The following is a 7717-nucleotide window of genomic DNA, read 5'->3' on the forward strand; positions in this document are numbered from 1 at the left end:
AGATAAAGTGCAAATAAACAGATAATGATCTATTAATGTTTCAGAGTTTTGTTTGAGTTGAGTTTAATAGTAAGATTAAACGAGAACTTACCAGTTTGAAGTTTGATCGTTATTTTATGAGGAGTAACGTCGAGGGTATACGTGAAGAAGCCCGCCAGGACGCATGCGTGTCATTCTTCAAAGCAGCGGTGTGAAATCACAGATAACTGTAATGACTAAACATAGTAAGATTAGAGAAGAGATACCAGTTGAGTATATGATCAAGGGTGGGAGCGGAGGGCACGTAATCCCTCAACGTTACTCCTCATAAAATAACGATCAAACTTCAAACTGGTAAGTTCTCGTTTAATCTTACTATTTTACTTCGGAGTCACATGAGTGACTACGTGAAGATTTTAAAGCTCTGTGATTTCATGCCGTGGAAACGAGTCCATGCATCACATCTGCCTTGATTATGGGGAGAATAGTGTTAACATCATTAGACATCAATACGATATTGAAAACCCAACGATAAATATATTAACACCAAATTATAGCCCCTATTTATGGGGTAAATTATATTACAGAACTTAAAATTGTTTCTGCAAATGTTCCAAGTTCAAGGGCTGGTTTGTTATAAAATCGTTGGAAAGTTTTCTCCGTTGACCATCCTGCTGTCTTGAGGATTTGGTCCATAGGAACATCCAACTTCATAGCTGCCGATGTAGCTGCAGCCCTGGTGGAGTGAGATTTAAAAATGCTAGTGTCTACTCCAGCCTTTATTAGGACCTGTTTTAGCCATCTAGAGATGGTCTGGACTGTCACTGTTTTGAGTGGCTGTTTGTAGCTGATTAAAAGTGACAATTCTTTCCCTCTGATGATCTTAGTATACTCCATATATAATAGTAAGTGTGTTACAATACAGAGACGATCATCTGTCGGGTAGGCCCTGAATTCTGTTTTTAGGCCTGCTGAATCCTGTCTGTTTTGTTTGACTAATTCATTGATGTGAAAAGTTAAATTTCCAGATGAAATAGTCATGTTGGCCAGCCTTAGTTTCTGTAGTGACTGGACCCTTTGTGCCGTGACCAAGGCCATCAGCATGACTGTTTTCATAGTCAGTTTCTGTAGGGACAGAGCTGTAGCTGGAGACCAGTTTCTTAACATGGTCAGTACAATGCTCACATCCCATATTTGGGAATGCCTGGTTCTTGGGGGATTAACATTAAAAATGCCCCTCATGAGTTTGGTTACCAGGGTGTGTCCCAACAGAATGCCGCTCTGTTCCTTGCCACAGGTGGTATGTTGACAGAGCACTTCTGGCGCAGTTGATGGCACTATGACTGAGCCTCTCATCGTAATGGAGGCTTGCCAGGAATTCCAGAACAGACGGGATGTTCATAGATCTGTGGGTGATGTTTATTGTTGTGACAGTACTTCCCGTTTCTTGATGACACCAAGTACTGTTTTTTGGTGGACTGTCTGTGGGCCGCTGAAATAATATCCACTGTTCGGTCCGTCAGTCCCAGGTGTAGTAGAGGTGCTTTCAAACTCTACAAATTAATAGGTTTATATAATTATGACATGGGTAACTTCCCCTTGTTGCGGGATGAACCAGTAAATTAGGTCTATGATGGATGGTGATGCATGGTTCTAATACCATGTCGAGTATCACCGGGACCCATGGTTGAGTAGGCCAATCGGGTACTATCAAAATACCAGACGCGGAGTCTTGCTGTATATTCCTAAATACCTGACTGATGAGGCAGAAAGGAGGGAATGCATAAATAAACAATCCCCCAATGCAGCGAAAATGCATCTGTTGGCACTGCCCCAGGTTCTGGTTCCCATGAACATAATTCGATAGCTGGTGTGAGCCTGGATGCGAATAGGTCGATATCTGGTGTTCCATACCGTGCTGTAATTTCAGCAAATACATTTTTATCCAACATCCATTCAGTGTTTTCATTGAATTTGCGTGACCTGTTGTCTGACACTAAATTTAGTTTACCTGGTAAGTAGGTAGCTGATATCCAAATGTCTCTCTCTGGATACACTATTGCCGAATTGTGTTGGCCAGATTGTCACATAATGTCGATTTGTTTCCACCCATATTGGTGATATATGCTACCACGGTGGCATTGTCAATTTGTAGTCTAACATGCTGGTGATATAACCCAGAACGATATGACTTAAGGCCATGGAATGCACTTAACATTCCCAGGTAGTTTATGCCCAGTGTTTGTAATAATGATGCCTCCTGTGCATTCCATCTCCCCCACAGCTGGAGATGGAATTGGTAGCATCCCATCCAAGTGCACTGGCATCAGTTTGTAGTTCCATAGACGGGTAGCTGATAATGTTTGGATTGGAACAATGCCTAATGTTATCTTTCCACCATTTTAGTTCCATTATGGCCTCTGTTGGTAGCTTCATTGGTCTGTCAAAATGACCACCATCATTTTTGAGTGCTCGTATTTTAGCCCTCTGTAATATTTGATAATGTAAAGGTCCGATTTTGTGGCTGGAAACGCAGTCACTATAATGCCAATTATTCTTGCTACCAGTCTGATGGATGGTTATGTGATGTCAATGATTTTGCTGCAAGCCTCCATGAAGGCTGTAACCTTTTCGTTCGGCAAAGTCACTGACATGTGAACTGCGTTAAGGGTGAACCCCAGATGATCCATTGTGTTAAATAACATCTGTGGTCACCTCTAATGGGTACTGTATAGTAAGCATCTTTTAACGATGCTTGCCATGTAGTAACCTAGGAAATCAATTGCTTAGCAGTAACAAAGGTTTCCATCTAGTAATGAATATATAGTACGAAAGTATTCAAATTAGTCAATTCTATGATGATGCGGCAACCACCATCTTGTTTATGATAAAGATTTTGGACTCGAATTCCTGTGATTCGTGTTGGGTTTCCTCCATTACTCCTTTTTTATATGGCCACTGTAGTTCAGCATGCGCTCTTGATTTTTCTTTGCATGTAAGCATGAACATTCGGTTCGGTACATGCTGATCTGGAGGATTATGTTTTTGTATAAATTCTATGGTATAACCCTATACTTCTGAAAATATAAGTGTCGGTAGTTAATTTATTTCATGCATCCAGATAGAATTGTAATCTCCCACCAACCTCGTAAGGAACCAGACCCACCTACCTCCATGGTTACTATTGGTAGGTTTGTTACTTTTTCGGCATCCACCGTGGACGTTGAGGCGCCGGTGTCTGGATCTGTAGTTGGGTCGGTGTTGAGGGTTAGCGCATTCCCCAGGAAGGCCGGTCTGGGCCATGGCCTAAAAAGACCGATGTTGAGTGTTCCTGGCCTTTGAGCTTTCACTAGTTTGTCTTGGCCGACTGGTGGTGCGTAGGGGTGCTTTTTCCTGGCCGAAGTACTTTTTAGACGTTGCTTTAATGAGCCCCAGGGTTTTACCCTCTTCGTCAAGTTCTTTTACCTGTTTTGATAAGTTGCCTCCAAATAGTAATATTGGTGGTTTGGAGGTTCCAGGTTTGCATAGGCCTGCAAATTAAGGTCTAAAGCCGGTTGGATGGCACTTCTTCCTAATGCTGTTTACTCTTATTGGTAGTTGCAAAATAAAGCCAGTGCATCCTGGTGATCTTGTGTCATGTCTTTTTCGTTTATTGTGCGGGCGAAAACCGTAATTCCCGCTGTTAGGACTTTCAGAACTTTCTGTAGTTTCAAGTCCCTGGCTCTGATTGAGGCTCCGACATGTTTTCAAATACACTGGTTGACACTGGGAACATTCAGTGTTTTGCAGTTCCCTGGTGGTAAGTGTCTTGCTGTGGTGTCCAATAATGCCTTTCCTTATAGCTGGTTGAATGACAAGTAGTCGATACTTGCAGCTATTTTAGGTTTCAGGTTTTGGCCAGTTTGGTCGGGTTGAATAAACTGGGACACCATATCCAATAGGTTTTCTTGCACCCCATGTGCACTAGGGGTATGTTCTGCATCCCTCTTCAGGGTCAGCCCAGAATTGACCCCCTGTACTCCCCTCTGATGAGGGAGAAACACTGTGCAGCCCTACAAGAGGTACTGCTGTAGGACTTACTAGCTGCCCACTGTGACTAGTCTCCATCTCCCGGAGCCTGTCACTTTGGAGTACTTGCTCCAACAGCCGCTCCAACTGGCTCCAATGCTCTCGGGCACTGGCCACTCGCGGCTGCTCCAGTTCCTGCAGCCGCTCCAACCGGCTCCAATGTTCACGGGCACTGGCCGTTGCGGCTGCTCCTGAAGTCGCTCCTGCTCCAGTTCCTGCAGCCGCTCCAACCGGCTCCAATGCTCATGGGCACTGGCCATCGCGGCTGCTCCTGAAGTCGCTCCTGCTCCAGTTCCTGCAGCCGCTCCAACCGGCTTCAATGCTCACGGGCACTGGCCGTCGCGGCTGCTCTTGTTCCCCGCTCCTAGCCGCTCCAACCGGCTCCAATGCTCTCGGGCACTGGCCGCTCGCGGCTGCTCCTGAAGCCGCTCCAACCGGCCCCAATGCTCACGGGCACTGGCCGCTCGCGGCTATTCAGAGTCGGACTCATCGGAGTCAACGACTCTGTTAGTTTTTTGCTTCGCTCTACCGCCCGGCCGTGGCCGGTGCGGGAGCGAAGTCGGGCACAGCTGTTCCCATTTCGGGAGATTGGCGTGCCGTTGGCTGCTGCTGCTGGCTGCCCGCAACTCCGCGGTTCTCCCCCGCCAGCTTTTTCGCAGCCTTCGTGGATCTGGTCCATGTCTCCACCTGTAAGGTAAGTGGAAGGAACGCAGAGTCTCCTTACCTGCTGTTCCCGGCTTTCAAATTCTGCCGCTAAGGGGAACGTCGTTCCCCCTGCTGTGACTCGTTGCAATGCGTGTAGCGATATGACACGCATGCGTCCTGGCGGGGTTCTTCACGTAGTCACTCACTGTGGCTGTGGGGAATAAGCTATTCCTGAACCTGGACGTTGCAGTCTTCAGGCTCCTGTACCTTCTACCTGAAGGTAGCGGGGAGTTGAGTATGTGGCCAGGATGATGTGGGTCCTTGATGATGCTACCAGCCTTTTTGAGGCAGCAACTGCGATAGATCCCCTCGATGGAAGGGAGGTCAGAGCCGATGATAGACTGGGCAGTGTTTACTACTTTTTGTAGTCTTTTCCGCTCCTGGGCGCTCAAGTTGCCGAACCAAGCCACGATGCAACCGGTCAGCATGCTCTCTACTGTGCACCTGTAGAAGTTAGAGAGAGTCCTCCTAGACTCCGTGTGTTAATGCGCGGGTATTGCTGGTCGGCTTGGACTCGGTGGGCCGAAGGGCCTGTCTCCTGTATCTCTAAAACTAAATCTCCGCTTTATATCCATCCAGCTCAAAACACATTAATTTCACTTCAGCTGACGGTGCACTTTGAGAATCAATGCTTTCACTTACGTCAAATCAGAAGCAGTTTAAAACTAAGAAACATTTGGAGACGGGCCGAATTCAATCGTCATGGCAACCACCAAGGGGCTTTCAGCCCATTATTCTCGGCTGGTTTTAAACCCACTGTGTGCCAGGACAGTGCGCTGACCTTTTGTGTTTTACAATAACATCCTTTGTTCAGCAACAGCCTACTCAAAATATTTCACCTTTGGGATTTTGTGACATTTCCTACATTGCTGAGTCAGTGTCGCTTTGCAGCAAAATCTATCTTCAACACACTCATTGTTGTTCATGTCTGGGTCTGCAGGAGAAACTCTGGTCATTAATGTTTGCAAAGTATAATAGGCTACTCCCCCAGATTGCCACCAGGACTGCAGCAATGTACTCACATGACCCTCTGACCGCTACTTACTCTGTGTCGAAATCTCATCTTAATTTATAGAGTATAGAACAGTACAACACAGGAACAGGCCCCACAATGTCTAGCTTTAGTTTACTTAGAAACATAGAAACATAGAAAATAGGTGCAGGAGTAGGCCATTCGGCCCTTCGAGCCTGCACCGCCATTCAATATGATCATGGCTGATCATCCAACTCAGTATCCTGTACCTGCTTTCTCTCCATACCCCCTGATCCCTTTAGCCTCAAGGGCCACATCTAACTCCCTCTTAAATATAGCCAATGAACTGGCCTCAACTACCTTCTGTGGCAGAGAGTTCCAGAGATTCACCACTCTCTGTGTGAAAAAATGTTTTTCTCATCTCCGTCCTAAAGGATTTCCCCTTTATCCTTAAACTGTGACCCCTTGTTCTGGACTTCTCCAACATCGGGAGCAATCTTCCTGCATCTAGCCTGTCCAACCCCTTAAGAAGATCCCCCCTCGATCTTCTAAATTTATTATTGTCACATTAAGGGTGGCACGGTGGCGCAGCGGTAGAGTTGCTGCCTTATACCGCCGGAGATCTGGGTTTGATCTCGGCCACGGGCGCTGTCTGTACTGAGTTTTTACGTTCTCCTCGTGTTTGCGTGGGCTTTCCCTGTGTGCTCCGGTTTCCTCCCACTCTCCAAAGACTTACAGGCTTGTAGGTTAAATGGTAAATTGTCCCTAGTGTGTAGGTTAGTATGAGTGTGCGAAGTTTGCTGAACATTTCCACGCTGCATCTCTAAACTAAACTAAACTAGCTTTATCTTGCACTCAACGTTATTCCCTTTTCATGTATCCTTTTTTTTAGTTTAAAAGAGAAACAGCGCGGAAACAGGCCCTTCGACACACCGAGTCCGAGCCGACCCGCGATCCCCGCACATTAACACTATCCTACACCCACCAGGGACAATTTTTTTACATTTACCAAGCCAATTAACCTACAAACCTGTGAATCTGTGGAATTCTCTGCCACAGAAGGCAGTGGAGGCCAATTCACTGGATGTTTTCAAAAGAGAGTTAGATTTAGCTCTTTGGGCTAAAGGAATCAAGGGATATGGGGAGAAAGCAGGAACGGGGTACTGGTTTTATAGATCAGCCATGATCATATTGAATGGCGGTGCTGGTTCGAAGGGCTGAATGGCCTACTCCTGCACCTATTTTTCTATGTTTCTATGTTTCTACACAGGAGAATAGGCCCTTCAGCCAGCAATGTCTGCCCCACACAATCAATGAAGATGGCAAGACCAACTCTATCAGCCTGCACATAATCCATTTCCCTCCATTCCCTGCATAATCCATGCGTTTATCCAAAAGTCTCTTAAATGCCACTATCTTATCTCCCTCGACCACCACCCCAAGCAGCGCGTTCCAGGCACACGCCACTTTCTGAGTAAAAAAACTTGTTTCACGTATCTCCAATAAACGTTTCTCCTCTGACCTTAAAACTGTGCTTTCTGGTATTTGTATTTTCCACGTTGGGACTAAAGTTCTAACTGTCTATCGTATCAATGCCTCTTATAATTTTACTTCGGAGTCACGTGAGTGACTACGTGAAGAACCCCGCCACGACGCATGCGTGTCATATCGCTTCACGCTTGCGAAACGACAGGCGGGGTGGAGCGTTCCCCCGCAGCGGTAAGTTTGAAACCGCGACCTGCAGGTAAGTGATTTACTCTGCGGTAGTTTTTTGTCCCCGCGCTGTTTTTACACAGGGGGGGAAGCTGGACAAAATAGTGTCCACAAGTGCTGCGAGTAAAGCTGGCTGGGGAGGACCGCGAAGTTGCGGGAGCCAGCAGCAGCTGAAGGCACAAGCCCCGTAAGGGATCAGCTGTGCCGACTTTTGGTCCCACGCCGGCCAGAACACCACGGCCGGGCGGGAGACTATTCAAATGGGGCCGTCGACTTTTT

The sequence above is a fragment of the Amblyraja radiata genome, chromosome 24, assembly GCF_010909765.2.
Source record: "Amblyraja radiata isolate CabotCenter1 chromosome 24, sAmbRad1.1.pri, whole genome shotgun sequence".
Classification (NCBI taxonomy): domain Eukaryota; kingdom Metazoa; phylum Chordata; class Chondrichthyes; order Rajiformes; family Rajidae; genus Amblyraja; species Amblyraja radiata.